Here is a 16786-nt window from a genome sequence, read left to right as displayed (position 1 = left end):
GGAAATACATACGCATAGCCACGTGTATTTAGGACAGAAAGCTCTAATACAGCAGGACGTTGCATGACTATTCACAGTATCATAGAAACTGTTAATTCCTGACTGCTATTGGCAATTTCTGAATTCCTGATGGAATTCCTCTATTTTCTCTCCCACTCAAAGTGTATTAGAATGGGGCAAGACAACCCTGATCTCTAATTTATGTGGAAAACCTCTGCTTTTGCGACATTATCGTTAGTAACACATTACTTACCAGCAGCCTCACGTGTTTAGGGCCCCAGGTGAGAACCCTTGAAGGACATCTAGCTAGAGTTGTGCTCCAAGTGGGTTGGAAGGGTGTGGTGAGATGTGGGAGTCAGAGAAAGCCGGGCAGTAGCCCAGCGCTGTGGGGTGGAGAGGAGGGACTGATACAGTTCAGTCAGTGTTTGCTGAGTCCTGTCTGTGCAGGGCTGTGGAGTGGGCTGGGACACCTGCATGAGAAGAGAGCATTGTTTCCATATAGGGCATGTTCAGGTTCTGAGCAGGTGGGTGTTTGTGGGGGCTGCCTGCTCAAATCAGGGTTATTTCTTATCCTGTATTCTATAGAGCTGACCAGGCCTTATAGCTGAGCAGGTCTGCCCTGGACCCAGTCCTCTGTCCAGCTTGGCCATCTTCCTGGAGCCCAGAACCCCAATTGCTTCTGTCTTCAGGTGTACCCAAGTCCTTCAGGCTTTCTAAAGGGAAGTTTTGCCTAATGCCAGAGAGAAGGCCTGAGAAGACCACCCAGGGAGGCAGTCATAACCACTGAGAAAATATGGTACAGATTCAAAGAAAATCTGAACATTTAGGCCCTGATAAAGGTCTTGACAAACCCATCTTCTGAAATAGTGCAGTTTGGGTCATTATATTCTCCAGGTGGGGAGATGCAAGGTGTTGCATATTTACTGGGCACTGAGCTGGGTAGTTTATTCTCTACTCTTTCTTAACCCTTTGACCAGCACTGTGCAGGCAGGTTTTATGTCCATTATACAGTAACCTGAGAGGTTAATGTATATTACCCAAAATAAAAAACTAACCCAGCCCGTAAGTGCTAGTAGAGAGATTTAAACTCAAGCCCACATGACTATGCTATGGCCTCAATGTTTATGTCTTCCACAAATTCATATGCAGGCTCTTCAAAAATTCCATGGAAATGGTGGTTATCTTTTAATTCCGGTTTCCATGAATTTTTAGAAGTGCCTTTATGTGTTGAAGTCCCAACCCCAAGAGTATAGAGTGAGGTGGGCCTTTAGGGAGGTGATTAGGTCATGAAAGTGAAGCTGAGCCGGCGCCGCGGCTCACTAGGCTAATCCTCCACCTTGCGGCGCCAGCACACCGGGTTCTAGTCCCTGTCGGGGTACCGGATTCTGTCCCGGTTGCCCCTCTTCCAGGCCAGCTCTCTGCTGTGGCCAGGAGTGCAGTGGAGGATGGCCCAAGTGCCTGGGCCCTGCACCCCATGGGAGACCAGGAGAAGCACCTGGCTCCTGCCATCGGATCAGCGCGGTATGCCGGCCGCAGCGCGCCGGCCGCGGCGGCCATTGGAGGGTGAACCAACGGCAAAGGAAGACCTTTCTCTCTGTCTCTCTCTCTCACTGTCCACTCTGCCTGTCAAAAAAAAAAAAAAAAGTGAAGCTGTCATCATTAGGATTAGCATTTGCATACAAGAGGCCTGAGAAAGCCAGCTGATCTGCTCCACTGTGTGAAGACACAGGTAGAAGTCATCTATGAAACAGGAATGGAGGCCTTCAGACACTGAAGATACTGAAGCCTTGATGTTGGACATAAGCTTCTGTGGTCTATAAACTATCCAGTTTATGGTAATTTTGTTATAGCAGCCCGAATGGACTAAGTTGAGACTCTTTCTGCGGCACCTGCTCCTCTCCTTCTTCGAAAGAAGAAGCCCTAATTCATTTGGCAAAAAGTGAACCTCAGAAGACTGGGGGGCAGGGACCTGATATCTGTACTCTGAGCCCTTCTGTGGCCCTTTTTGAGTCACAAGGACCACTGCACCTTTCACTTCTTCCTTTGAGTCTGAGAAACTGGGGTATCTTCTATGGGAGAATAAAGGCCTTGTTTTATGTAAAAGAAGAAGTGAGAAAGAACAGAGAGAGACCTCCGGGAGAATTTTAGACACTCCTACTCCCCTGGGGTCCAGCTGACAAACTTCTAGGAACAAGACTGCTTGGGCCCCCAGGGAGAAGACATGAGTGCTGTGTAGTTCCTCTGCAGACCTGTCCTTCTTGGGAAAGTCCCTAAACCACCCTCTGGCCTCAAGGCCAGAGAACGGAAGTGATCTGAGTGGCAAGTGTCTCATGACTGAGGCTAGGGGACCAGTCTGCCTTTTCCTGCCTGCTCACTTCACAGGCTCAAGCTGTTGAATTGTGCTGGAGGAAAGAGGGCTGGGTCCAGGGCTCTTGCCTCCTCCTTGCAGTTGAACCCCTGGCCAGGCGGCTGGGTCTTAGGGTTTCCTCCCAATAGCACCCTAAAATCTGGCCTCACTAAGTGGTCTTGGTCATCAGGCATGATTCACTCTCAGCTGACTGATAATGAATATTAGGAACTGCCCTTACCTGGATGCCATTTAAGGTCTAAGGCTGCCTCTTGGACTGAGAGGGAAGGGGAACACAGGAGTGTCTGGGCAGACACCAGTAGTGCAAGGGCTTGCCCAGTTATGTCCATGATAAGATGAGGGTGTGCACATCCAGGCATCATAGACTGGGTTAAACAACAAAGTGTGTTTTCTCTCTATTATGGAAGCCAGAAGTCCAAGGTCAAGATGTCTGCAAGGTTGGTTTTCTCTGAGGCCTGTCTGCATGGCTTGCAGAAGGTGCTCTTCTCCCTGTTTCTCTCTTCACATGGCCTTCCCTTGCTACCATCTGTATCCTAATCTCAGTCATTTGGGATTAAGGCCCACCCTGATGATTTTGTGTTAACATAATTACCTCTTTTAGAAACCATATTTCAAAATATGAGGCCATTTTGAAGTCCTTGGGCTTAGGACTTCAAGATACGAATTTGGGAGGTAGGGACACCATTCAGCCCATAATGAGATGTTTCCAAAATCCTCAGTGAACAAGGCTCAGGAGTATAGTGAATTTGGAGAGGTACTCACTGCTAGTCCTGCCAAGGTTGGGATCAGGTCAGTAGGGCAGGCCCAGCCCAGCCAGTGGAGGTTTGACCAGCCTGGTCCAAGGGCTCAGCCCAGAAAAGCTCTGGCCAAGCTGTTTATGTGTAGTTTGGCTTTCTGTGCAGTATCTTCATGTGGCTCCCATGTGGCCCTCTGGTGAAGACAGCTGCTAATACCCTCTAGGCCAGGGCCTGCAGGGGAAGCCCCGATTTCCTTGACCCAAGCAGGAATCAAGCAGTTGTTGAAAATGTACACAAGCCAGTATTTAAGGGAATTCTTTGACCTCCTACTAGTTTATTTTTTTAAATGCAAAACGAAATCTATTGTATTGAAACAAAATTGAACTGTGCAACAAGTGCCAAAATGAAGGTTCAAAATACAGAATAAATTTTGATGAATTCAATTTGTATTTACTTAGAGCCTACCAAATTCTTAAAAAAAAAAATTTATTTATTTATTTGAAAATCAGAGTTACACAGAAACAGAAGGAGAGGCAGAGAGAGAGAGAGAGGTCTTCCATCTGCTGGTTCACTCCTCAAGTGGCCTCAGTGGCCAGAGCTGCGCCCATCCGAACCCAGGAGCCAGGAGTTTCTTCTGGGTCTTCTCAAGTGTGTGCATGGGCCCAAGGAGTTGGACCATTTTCTACTGCTTTCCCAGGCCATAGCAGAGAGCTTGAAGGGAAGTGGAGCAGCTGGGACTTGAACCAGCACTCATATAGGATGCCGGTACTGCAGGCGGCAGCTTTACCTGCTATGCCACAGCGCTGGCCCCAAGGCTAGCAAATTCTGGGGCCTGTCCTGATGTAGGAAGCTAGGGAGACTTGTAGGATGTAGCTGACTGTAGGCTAAAGTTATGCATGAAGCCCTGAATACTCTAGATAATAAATGAAAACTTGCCACTTCAGATCTGTTTTTCTTTTTCCTTGTTGCTTAGCAATTTTAAATAAAAGAATGAGGAGAAATGCCTGGTTTTATAATCTGTCAAAGGAAGGATACATCCTCTTCTCTTGTTGTCCTTTGGGAATATAATTGCATCCATCATTTATGCTGATGCCAGGCCCAGGCATGGCTGAGTTTCCATTATGATGGAATTGCCTTTGCCTCTGAATATCAGACTGTAAGAGAAAGGAACTTCAGGTTAGGAGAGAGTTGTCAGGAGAGGCTGTCACAACCCACAACCCTTATTTCAGAAAATCACCAAGGTCACATATCCCTTCTCCCTTTCACTCTCCACTCAGATACCCAAACATTAAACAATCTTTTTTTGTCTGCAAGCATTTACTGAGTGTCCACCTATTTGAGGTTTGTTTTGCTGGGCTCTGAGGCTAGGGAGGTGAATAAAACATATTCCTCTCAGTCAGCTAAATTTAGAACAGGGAGCAGATCAATTGAGAAATACTATAAATTATTATCCTTGTGAATAATGTAGACAGCCCAGGTGATAAGGGTGGTATGACAGGTGCAGAGTGGAGGCATCTTCAGGGACTGGGCCTAGTGCTGTCGGGAAAAACTTCCTGGGCAGAGCGTTTGGATAATGCCTCAGAATGGGTGGGTTTGAAAGTAAGGATGGAGAAAAGCTTTCCAAGTAGAGGAAATAGAGAAAACAGAGACAGGAAAACCTCTATATTTTGGGGCTAGGGAGTGGTCCAGTGTGGTTGGAACTCGGAGCCTTGTGAGGAGTACAGCTGGAAAGGAGACTGTGTCAGAGCATTCTGACCCAGCTACGAATGCAGCGTCTATCCTGCAAACAGTGGGGAGGCATGGAACATTTGGGATCAGAGGAGTAACATCAGGAGCCCTGTGGAGCGCATCCTGCAGGTACTGGGAAAGGTGGCTTGAGGGGGAATTGGCTAGAGTTGGGAAGCTCAGAGGAGGCAGCTTTTGTGATGAAGGTCTAAGCCATGGTGAGATGAGAGGTGGGGAGGGTTTAGTTGGATATTAAAACCTGTTCAGGAGCCGGCGCCATGGCTCAATAGGCTAATCCTCCACCTTGTGGCGCCGGCACACCGGGTTCTAGTCCCGGTTGGGGCGCCGGATTCTGTCCCGGTTGCCCCTCTTCCAGGCCAGCTCTCTGCTATGGCCAGGGAGTGCAGTGGAGGATGGCCCAGGTGCTTGGGCCCTGCACCCCATGGGAGACCAGGAAAAGCACCTGGATCCTGGCTCCTGCCATCGGATCAGTGCGGTGCGCCAGCTGCAGCGGCGGCCATTGGAGGGTGAACCAACGGCAAAGGAAGACCTTTCTCTCTCTCTCTCTCACTGTCCACTCTGCCTGTCAAAAAAAAAAAAAAAAAAAAAACCCTGTTCAGGGAATCTGAATAGCACTGTGGAAAGAACACCATGAGTCATCAAGAATTTAGGTTCGAATCTCAGTCTGTTGGAAATTTCAGTTTCTGCTGAATGGGAAGATAGAATATGTCCTCTCCCAAAAAGTATATGATTATTAAGGATATTATTAAATATCTACATTATTCAAAAGGGGGGTGGTGGTATTTTAAGCTTTTTTTTTTTTTTAAAGATGTATTTATTTATTTGAAAGGCAGAATTAGATAAGGAGAGACAGAGATCTTCCATCTGCTGGTTCACTTTTCAAATGGCCACAATGACCAAAGCTGGGCCCTGCTTAAGCCAGAAGCCAGGAGCTTCTTTTGGGTCTCCCATGTTGGCGCAGGGGCCCAAGCACTTGGGCCAACCTCCACTGCTTACCCAGGTGCATTGAACAGGGAGCTGGATTGGAAATGGAGCAGCTGGGACTTGAACTGGTGCCCATATGGTATGCAGGCACTGCAGGCCATGACTTTAACCCACTGTGCCACACTACCATTCCCTCTTTTAACCTTTTACTAATAAAAAATACACTGAAGTTACAAAAATAATATAATGAATCCTCTAATCCATCACCCAATTTCAACAATAACTTCTTGCTTGTATTTTGAGATGAAGCTTTAGGGAAGCATTCAGTTTTAGGTTGAGTTTGAAATGTTTATCTGAATCTATTGGCGTTAGGTTGAGACAGTAAAATGACTTTATATCCGCTGGTTCTGCCCTGCAGGTAAATGGTGTTTGTGTGTGTGTGTATTCTCTGTTGTGAGAAGGAGAATGGGGTTCGCTTTCTTTGAAGATTGTATTCTATGGCAGGCAGGTGCTGTGGAGCAGGTGAGGTGTGGACAGGGGAGAGGATGGAGGTAATGGCTGCTGGTAGGGCAGTTTGTGGGGTTGGATGCTCCCGTCATCCATTCACTGGAGGGTGCTTTTTTCCCAGGACCTGACTCACACTGGCCAACCTGACAATGCTGATCTATAAACCAGACACCAGTGGACTAATTTACTTTGGCAGGCATTGTCCAGTGGCCATAATGCAAATGTTTGCCCTCCCACACCACCCTCTTGACATTGCCCTATATGGAAAAGTGAATTATGGCATCATCTGCAGGTTGCCCGGGAGCCAAGCTCCTGACAGAGGGCACCATGTAGACTGTGGGTGCGTCACCCAGGTTGTGAGTGGGCCTCCTAGCTAATGAGAGTGCTTGAACCAGTGTGCCACACAGACCAACACTGACCAGTCTTGCTTTAGACCCTCTTGCTTTGTCCTTCACTAGTAGTAGCCTGGCTTGGCGTATAGCAATTGTTCATACCACTCAACTAAATGCCATTTGAGTTTAGCATCAATTGCAAAACAAAACCAAGATTCCTCTGAGACCAAGATATCAGCTTTTTGGTTAATAAAGGTAATTACAGAATGTGGTCCATAGGGTTCCCAGTGTATCCCTTTGCTGAATTCACCTACCTACCTCTACTGCACATGCTCAGTTCTGTTTCTCCTTCCTACCAGTCAGGTACTTAGCTGTCTCCCAGGGGAGGAAGTCATGAAAAGAGAGGATGTCAGTGTCTTCCCCTTAGATATCTCCATGACAACAAGAAACAAACTAAATGAAGGCTTGAGCCTGTGTGGTAGGAAGGCAGAAGTTCATTTGGACAGATCCGGTTGGGCATGGTGTCGTAGAGAATGTAGAACTGGCTGTTGAACTTTTAGTTTTATTGGATTAAGAGTGGGGGAAAGGCTGTTAGGCTGAGGTGACAGCATGAAAAGGGTGCAGTAACATAAACTGCTGTCCTGTGGCTAAAAGTATCCGGGACTCAGAGGAATGTGGAAGTTGGTAACCGTGAGCTGCACAGTGGTTAGGAACACAACCTTAGGGTCAGGCTGCCTGGGTTCAATTCCGTCTTTGCTGCTTTCTGGATATGTGATTTAGCCAACTTATGTAACCTCTCCAGTTTCCTTGTCTGTAAAATCTGGATGAAAAGTTATGGATATTGAGATATGAAATACATATAAGTACTTAGCTCAGTGTGAAGTGAGTGCTTAATAAGTAACTGTCGTTGTTATTGCCAGCACTAGTCCAGGACAGTTTGGGTTAGTTAAGAAATGTGTTGGTGCCAACTCTTGAGTTTGGACCACTGAGGGAGAGGCTAGGTATTGCTCAAGTGAAAGGAGACCCTCAGGTCCCCCAGTTATGAGTACCTGAACCCAGGCTGTGCAGTGGAAGTGGGAAGGATGGGGTAGAGGAGTGTCCTTGCAGAGAGAGATCCAGGGAGGCCTGGACATTGTTTGAAGGTGACAGAGGGGCCAAGGGAAGGGTCACAGGTGAAGGTAGTGTACATGGTTCCATGAGGAACCCAGAGTGCTTTGTGCCAGATGCCAAAGGAGGACGGTATTTCACTGAGTTGCCAAGGAAGATAATCCCAGGTGGTGCTGCCTGATTACTGACCTAAAAGCTTTACCTCATTAACTCATTTAACCTTCACAACTACCCTTTAGCTAGGTGCTTCTATTATTTCAATCTTGTATATGAGGAAACTGAGGTACAGAGGTTGAATGTCTCACCCTAGGGCATATAGTTACGGATTGTCAGAATCAGGCTTCTCACCCAGGTGGGCAACTCCAACTTGCACTTTTAACCCAACCCTAGACTGCCTCTCAAGGAAGTAAGAACTGGGTCTAGCATGAGGTACAGTGGGTTAAGCCACCACCAGCATCCCACATCAGAGCGCTGGTTGTAGTTCCATCTGCTCCACCTCTGATGCTCCACCTCTGATCTAGCTCCCTGCTACTGTGCCTGGGAAAGCAATGGAGGATGGCCCAAGTGCTCCTGGTAGGAGCTCCTGGCTCCTGGTTTCTACCCAGCCCAACCCCAGCTGTTGTAGGCATTTAGGGAGTGAACTAGCAGTTGGAAGATCTCTTTCTCTCTGTCTCTCCCTCTCTGTCACTCTCCCTTTTGAATCAACTTTTTTTTTTTTTAATGGAGTAAGAATGCCAGCAGCTAGATAGAGCACTAGAGCAGCAGCGTGCACGTGTGCATACAGGAGTGCTCACAGCTCTAATATCAGAGCAAATGGGAGGTAAGCCATTGGGCTTTGACGCCAAGGAGAAACATGAAACAGCAACCAGGGAGTGGGACTGTGGGGTCATAGGAAGTGTTTGAGGATAGCAGAGGCTTTAATATGAGAGTACTTCAAAAAGTTCTTGGAAAAATGGAATTGGAAGATAAGTTTATTTTGGTGCAAAATAATTTAAGATCCATGCATATGAGGGACCTTTACAAAGTTCTAAGTGCATCTTACCAAAAACAAGTGCATGGATTTCAAAATTCTTTTGCATCAAAACAGCTCACCTCATAATTTCATGTTCCGCAAACTTTTTGAGGTACCCTAGTACCTGTGTGGGTTGAGAGACAGGAGCAGGAGAGGTGCAGATTCAGCCTAGAGGTGGGTAATCGAGAGGTTGGATCTCTGTGACAATAAATTAGGCATCAAAGGGAGGAGAGGCAGCTCCTCCACGGGTTGGAGGGAAGGTTGTAGTGCAGAGAAAGAGAATCGAGGAGTTCTGTTTATCAAAGAAAGTTGCATGTTGGTTTGCAGAGAAGGAAACATGAAATTAACCATGAATTGGGTGGGGCAGAGGCTGAGGCATTTAGTCTAGGGATTAAGATGGGTTCCACACTAGAGTACGTGGGTTCTATTCCTGGCTCTGACTCCTGACTCCAGTTTCCTACCGGTATGGACCCAGTCGTGGCTCAAGTAACTGGATTCCTGCCACCTACATGGGAGACCCAGATTGAGTTCCGGCTCCTGGCTTCAGCCCAGGCTTAGCTCTGCTACTGAAGACATCTAGGGTCCGGGGAGTGAGCCAGAAGATTAGGAGCTCCCTCTCATCTGTCTCTCTGCCTTGTAAATAAATGAAAGAATATCCTGGGCACACTGGTGTCTAAAATGCAGCATTCTGAGGGCAGAAGGAAGGGGCAACTGACTCTTGGTTCCTAAATAGAGGGAGAGTAAGGGTAGGTTGAGTCCAGGGAGGCAGAGTGCACTAAGGAACAGGTCAGGGTGAGCTGGGAGGTGGCTGGAGAGAGCAGAGGACCCTACACACTGACTGCTGACATGAGGCAGGACAGATGGAGCCAGGGGTATAGAGGTCCCACATTGTCCAAAATAATGGAGTGGTAAAAGGGAAGATGGGGTCAAAGAGAGGTGTGGGGAGGGGACAGGCAGGGAGCTGAGGCAGGCAATTAGAGGGGACGGGCTACCATGCCTGGACATACTTGGAGAGGGATAATCCAGAGAGTTGAGATTGCCTGAGAAGGCTGCTTCCTTAGCTCCTTGCATCCTCCTACAGTTTTTTAAAAAAGATTTAGTTATTTATTTAAAGACAGAGTTACAGAGGCAGGCAGAGAGAGGGGGAAAGAGAGACAGATCTTCCATCCGCTGGTTCACTCCCGAGATGGTCGCAATGGCTGGGGCTGGGCCGATCCGAGGCCAGGAATCAGGAACTTCTTCTGGGTCTTTCACCTGGATGCAGGGGCCCAAAGACCTGGGCCATCTTCCACTGCTTTCCCAAGCCATAGCAGAAAGCTGGATCGGAAGAGGAGCTGCCTAGACTCGAACCAACACCCACATGGGATGCCAGCACTGCAGGAGGCAGCTTTACCTGCTATGCCACAGTGTCTGCCCCCCTCCTACATTTTTGCTGGGGAAAGTGGGTGGCTTTCAGGTAGTTCCCTTGGTGCCTGTTCCCCGAAGGATGCAGGCCAAGTTCCGAGGGTGAGGGTGAGAGGAGGTGAGCCTTCCCAACCTGTTCCAGCTTTTTTTTTTTTTTTTTTTTTTTTGCTATCACTCTCTCCCTGTTCTCTGGCCACAGAGCTACATCTTTGTAAAGTAAAACTGAAGACTATTACACAGTCATCCCCCAGTATCCTTAAGGGATTGGTGCTGTGGCCTCTGCAGATGTGAAAATTCATGGTTGCTCAAGTCCCATATAGGAACTAGTGTAGTATTGGCATATAACTATGCATGGCCTTGCATGAACTTTAAGCCACCTAGATTACTTATACTACTATATAAATGCTATGTGAATAGTTACTGTAGAGTATTATTAAGGGAATACTGACCAGAAAAAAGTTACATATGCTCAGTACACCCGTTTTTTTCTGAATTTTTAAAATATTTATTTGAGAGGTAGAGTTACAGATAGAGGGAGAGACAGAGAGGAAGGTCTCCCTTCCATTGGTTCACTCCCCAAATGGCCACAACGGCTGGAGCTGCGCCGATCCGAAGCCCAGAGACAGGTGCTTCTTCCTGGTCTTCCATGTGGGTGTAGGGGCCCAAACACTTGGGCCATCCTCCACTGCTTTCCCAGGCCACAGCAGAGAGCTGGATTGGAAGTGGAGCAGCTGGGACTAGAACCGGTGGCCATTATGGAATGCTGGTGCTGCAGATGGAGGATTAACCTACTGTGTCACGGCGCTGGCCCCCTGAATATTTTCAAGCCATAGTTGTTGAATGTGCAGCTGTAGAGGGCAGACTATACCCCTCACAGAACTATCACAAATATTATGAGATAATGAGGATGAAGTCTTTGACAGAGGCTGCTCTTCTCTTAGGAGTCAGGAAGCCTGCTGTGAACTTCCAGACCAGACCATTTTTACTGGCATGGAAATTTCCAGGCGCCAAGTAATTTGCCACTGTTTTACAAGATTTATCTACGTATTTATTTGAAAGTCAGAGTGTCAGAGAGAGGGAGAGATAGATCTTCTATCCACTGTTTCAGTTCCCAAATGCCTGCAACAACCAGGGCTGAGCCAGGACTAAGCCCAGAGCCAGGAACTCCATCTGGGACTCCCACGTGGGTGACAGGATCCCAAATACTTGGGCCATGATCTATTGCTTCTCAGGCACATCACCAGGAAATGAATCAGAAGCAGAGGTGGGACTTGATCCCAGGTACTCTCATGAGATGCAGGTGGGGACCTCAAGCAGTGGCTTAGCTGCTGCGCCTCAACATCTGGCTCCTGCCACTGTTTTGATGCATAGTGTCGCTCCCCCTCTTCGTGGAGGAGCAACACAGGACCCTGCCAAGGCTTCATATCCGAGTCACGGCACCATTATGTCGCTCCCCCTCTTCGTGGAGGAACGACACAGGACCCTGCGCTGTTCTTTCGTCTGCTTGGCCCTCCCCGGGTTTCCTGCTGGTTCTTCCCGGGTTGGCTACTATCCCTTCCACCTCCGTGGAAGGGCAGTTCCCCCTGGCCACATTCCCCACTTCCACAGGGGAGCGGCACACCACCGGCCGGCTTTCTCGGGGGCTGCACAGGTGTTCCTTCAGCCAGATGTTCCCCATAGATGTTCCTGGTGCATGCCGTCTCTCTCCTCCTTTATAGTCCTGCTCCGCCAATCCTAACTCGGCTGCCCACACGCCGAGTACGCTGCTCTCCAATCAGGAGCAAGTCCTACAGTTTATTGGTTGAACTGGAGGCAGCTGTGCGGAAGCTGTTTACTTCTCTCCCAGCGCCATATTGTGGGAGAGCAGATGCATAGAATAAGTCTTAATTCCAGTAACTCAGTCTAGTCCGGGTTGCTCCCCACAGGAGAGCAGATGCATAGAATAAGTCTTAATTCCAGTAACTCAGTCCAGTCCGGGCTGCTCCCCACACATAGTAAATAGCCATATGGCTAGGGGCAGACAGCTAGATCTCAGAGTTTGTGAGTTGTTCATTCTGTCCTGGTCCTTCACATCTCAGCCTCAAAGGGTAAACTCTGATTTGCATTTACTTCTCAGATCCACTCTTCCCAAGACTCAGAAGGAAAAGAAAGAACCTTCCATTTTAAATTCTCCAAGGGGCCTTCTGTGAACCCCAGCCCCATGAGAACACGTATGTACTTGTCTTAACAGTATGTAAGGTCAAGCTGATGGGGAACTTGGTGCTCTGCTCCCTGGACAGCATCTGGATCCCTGTCTCACCCTTTCCAAAGGCACAGATTCCTGCATTGCTTTCCTACCCCTCTCCTAGTCCCCCAGAGCATTGCCTTTGTTGGAGCACCTGCATTGCCACTCCTCTGAGGTCTGTCCAAAGCTTTCCTAGGCAGGCCTGGGGGTAAGACCCATGGCCTTGATCACTGGCATTATTATGGCCCCTTTACCACAGCTAGCACTTAAATTGGGGAGAATGACCAACTTGGGGAGGAAAGCAGAATGTCAAGAGCAGAAATGCAAGGTGAGAATGGTCAGAGGGATGTGAAGCAAGTGTTTGCAAATACTTAGCAAGGACACTAAAGGAAACAGCTCCTCAGTGTCCCTGTAGCCAGGTTGACGTGCTGTTTGGGTGTTAGCCATCCAAACATCAAGCTGACACCCATTTCCTGGCCAGACCCTGTGCTCCTCCTTGTGGGCTGGGCTCCACTCACAGTGTCTCTTGCTCATATCTTTGGGGTGGTGTTTCTCTTAAGAAGCTAGCTGTTTCCAGTAGGATGGAGGATGTCACTCCTGTTCCTGAGGCTGTGGGACTCTGAGACTGGTAGGACATCTGGCCTTGTGGCACCTGGAGGTGAGGTCTCAGAGTGTGGTACTGTCCTTTGCATTCTTCAGGGAGGGTGTTGAGCTTTGTGCCCTGCTGTTCCAGAAGCTGTTGGGGATCGTGGAGCTTTGTTTGAAGGTTGTGATTTGGTGCAAAGGGCTTGAGCTTGTTGGGTAAGTGCTTAAGTGGAAGCATCCGGGCTTGGCTGTGCCAAAGGTGGCTGGTGGTGGAGCAGGGACATGTGATGGGAGTTGGGCTGGGTTTTAATTGGAAGAGCCAGAAAGTGAAAGGAATCCTAGAAGGTTCGGTAGAGCTGGGCTCCTGCATAAATGTTCTTTGGGATCTCTTGGAACTCACCCAGCAGGGAGTGGCTGGAAATGCCCAGTGCATTCAGCTCAGTAACCTGGTCCAGCGAGAAAAAGACGCTAAGCAAGAAATATTGCATTAGTCCCCTGCCGCCACCCAGCACTGCCAGCCTGCACCCAGGTTTAGGGCCCTTTCAGCAATGCTGGTGGATCTCAGGTCCCACTGCCTGCTGCTTAGCTGCCTAACTAATCAGAGCAGTCTGACCTGGGATGTTCAGGTGGGAATGAGACGCCTTGTGTGTGAAAAACAGTTTTGACAATGTAAAGCTTTTAAACAAATATTTGCTATTGGGAGTTGCTGACACCATGATTAAATGGGGACAAGTTGAGCGTGCTTGCTCACCTTCGGTGGCATTCTTATTTCTCCTGTTCAGCTTTTCTTAGGCTGCTTAAGTGCTATTCATTGACAGAAGAAACTAAAGCTCCGACCCTTGAATTTTGTTAGGCTCAGATACTTACTAAAGGCATTCAGTGACTCTGATAGCAACACTCAGCATGCTGATCCCTCTGTCCTGCTGTGTAGCCTTGTTTTTTTTTTTTTTTTTTTTTTTTTTTTTTTTTTTTAGGATATATTTATATTTGAAAGTCAGATTTACAGAGAGAGAGAGATATTTTCCATCTGCTGGTTCACTCCCCAGATGGTCACAACTGCCCCACCAGACTAGGCTGAAACGGAGAGCCAGGAGCTTCTTTCAGGTCTCTCACAAGGGTAGCAGGGGCCCAAATACCTGGGCCACATTCCTCTGCTTTTTCCAGGCTGTTAGGAGGGAGCTGGACCAGAAGTGGAGCAGCTGGGACATGAACTGGCACCCATATGGGATGCCAGTGTCACAGAGGCTTTACCTGCTGTGCCACAGCGCTGGCCCCAACTCTTTGTCACAACAGAGTGTCTAGTTGTGTCTGGCTCCTCTGTCCTGATGGAAAGGCAAGGCTGTGGCATTGTCCTTGGATCACGACACAAAGTTACTATCCCTGCCTCTGCTCTGGCTCTGAGGGTGTCTTCTTGGGCCAGCTGTATTGTTGCTCCTCTTCAGCCTCTGGCCTTAGCCTGTGGGGATATGACTTCAAGACCACGTAGGACCTCAGACAGGCCTCAGGGTCCCAGGGACAGCCTGTGGCTCCTGGCAGAAGGTGAAGAGGACACAGGCTACCATTCCAGAGCCTTTCAAGTGTGCCACAGTGATCTCTTGATTCCCATAGTCTCCCTTTTAGAATGTGGATGTCGACCCTACACCTGTTCCATCTTTGTATATTGGAGGCAGATAACTTGTCTCTCAGGTCTACAAGTAGAGAAAAATTTTGCCCCTGCTCAGCCTCCAGCTGCCTCCTAATTTAGGCAGCTGTTTGGTATGTCCTTTCCAACAGCATAGATGAGCTGAGACATGAAAGAGACATAGCCCTGCCCGTGAGGGGCATACCACTGAGATAAAGGAGTGGCCAGTGTCCTAGAGAGGTCTGTGTGCTCCAAGAAAGCTGTGAGAGTGGAGAAGGGACTGAGTGCATATTGGGGACAGAAGAGGACCCCTAAAGAAGATAATGCTGGGATGGAATGTCAGAAGAGGACTGGGAGTTGAGCAGGTGGAATGAGGATCTCGTGCTAACTCATACTGAGGGAGCCCCAAGAGCAAGAGCTGGCAACAGCTTGTAGACAGTATCTTGACTTGCTCAGGGCAAGAGCCAGGTGAGGCTAGGAGAACTCTAACTGCTGCCATTGTGAACTCCCACGCAGTTTTGAATCCCTGCTATCCCACAATGTGTATATTTTCACACAGATTTTCTAAGCAGGGCAAATGACTTTCTGTAATGTTAAGGAACTTGTCAGGGCACAGCTCTTGAAGGAAGAACTTGGATTTGAAAGTGCGTCTGACTACAGAGCCCCACCTTCTTCCCTAGGAAGGCAGTGCATTCATTCTAATTGGAGATGACAGCAGGGCAGGTGCAGATCTGAGAAGGGGTAAAGGAGGAGATTTTACCAGATACTGGATGTGGGTGAGGGAAGCAGAGACCCAGGGATGCCTCCAGGTTTCTGGCTTGGTGACTGTGGTGGCATGACCTTGGTGCCCACCAAGTGTGAGGGTGGGAAGAGGGAGGTGAGTATCAGGTGTGGGAGGAAGTGGAGGCAGGAGTGGGAGTTCACCTGCTGCTACTTCCCTCCAGTACCCACTATCTCAGGCTCTAGCATCCCACAGCCAGTGACCAATTTATATCATCAATAAGTCTGCAAACATTTCTCCAGGGCTTTCTGAATGGGGTATCTGCAAGCACCCCAGACACACAGCAGGGCTGCAGGGGAGGTATCTGTGTGCAACTCTTGTCATCCCTTTCTTACAGGATGCAGGAGATGACACGTAGGTGGGCAGGATGGAGCATGATTTTCTGCAAGAATTGGCTTGATGGGAAGATGAGAGTGTAACTGGGAAAGATGCTGTAAAGAACATAAAAGCTGGAGGCAGCTGAGAGCAGCCAAGTAAAGCAGTTAGGATCAGCCCTTTTATGATAAGGCATTTGGTTGGGATGGGGCAGAGGTCTGCCAAGGGATCTGAGGGATCACTGCAGTCAAGTCTGTTGAGTCTGCATGATAAAAGGCCATGAAGTCTACCCTGTGGCTGGTGCAAGCCCCTGAGACTTTCCAAAGGTAGTAATGCCTGCTGCAGGGCTATGTTTGCATCCATTGCCCAAGCTGTGTGGTATCAGGGTCACACGAGTAGCTCAGTCAACTAAAAAGGCCAGACCTTTTTTTTTTTTTTTTTTTTTTTTTTTTTTTTTTACTTACACAAGGCTGGGTCTCAATTCTTGGTGAGCTCTCCAGGTGAGTCTGATAACCAATGGTATTGGAAGGCCTCGGAGGCAGGTGACTCCTGAGTGCCGGTGAGTGGAAAGGACAGTTTGCCAGTGATTGCAGTCCTCTGAGGTGAGGTAATGCCAGGACAAGTGAGGCAACAGGAGTAGATGAGATCACCACCAGAGTCTGCAGAGGTGTTCTCAGGTCTGACTCAGCAGCATTGGGCACACCTGGTTGCATCCTCTATCCTGAAGCCCTTGCTTTGGCTCTGGGCACCACACTCCTCCTGGCTGCTCCTCCTCAGTCTCTTTTGTTTGTTCCTCTTCTCTGGTGGTTGTGTTGGAATGTTCTAGAGAGCCCTGGGAACAGTCTCTCTCTATCTCTCTGTCTCTCTCTCTTCTCTCTCCCTCACCTCTTCTCCCTTTCCCCCTCCTCCCAACCTCCTTCCCTCTATATATTTAAAAAAAAAAAGATTATTATTTATTTATTTGAAAGTCAGAGTTACAGAAAGAAGGAGAGACAGAGAGATCTTCCATCCATTGGTTCATTCCCCAGATGGCCGCAATGGCCAGGGTTGGGCCAGGTTGAAATCAGGAGCCAGGAGCTTCATCCAGGTCTCCCACGTGGGAGGCAAGGGCTCAAACACTTGG

At 48.5% G+C, this 16786-nt stretch overlaps 1 protein-coding gene across 17 annotated transcripts in view; it reads left to right on the top strand.

Moving 5' to 3' along the window:
* The window catches only part of PPFIBP2 (PPFIA binding protein 2), a 169320-nt gene that overhangs the window by 11209 nt on the left and 141325 nt on the right, over window positions 1-16786 (top strand). For 4 of the 17 annotated variants that reach the window (XM_070073931.1, XM_070073933.1, XM_070074012.1 and 1 more), the window contains one exon: window positions 12254-12347. The exons of 11 other annotated variants lie outside the window; for them this stretch is intronic. The gene's annotated coding sequence lies outside the window, so the exon portion shown is untranslated. Of the gene's footprint in view, window positions 1-12253; window positions 12348-12888; window positions 13020-13060; window positions 13163-16786 lie in introns of those variants that run through there. 2 more of the 17 variants (XM_070074073.1, XM_070073965.1) reach the window with 2 other exon arrangements.

This window comes from Oryctolagus cuniculus, chromosome 1 (genome assembly GCF_964237555.1).
Source record: "Oryctolagus cuniculus chromosome 1, mOryCun1.1, whole genome shotgun sequence".
In the NCBI taxonomy this organism is placed as follows: domain Eukaryota; kingdom Metazoa; phylum Chordata; class Mammalia; order Lagomorpha; family Leporidae; genus Oryctolagus; species Oryctolagus cuniculus.
The sequence above is the reverse complement of the archived record's forward strand: the minus strand, read 5'-3'. Positions and strand labels throughout refer to the sequence as shown.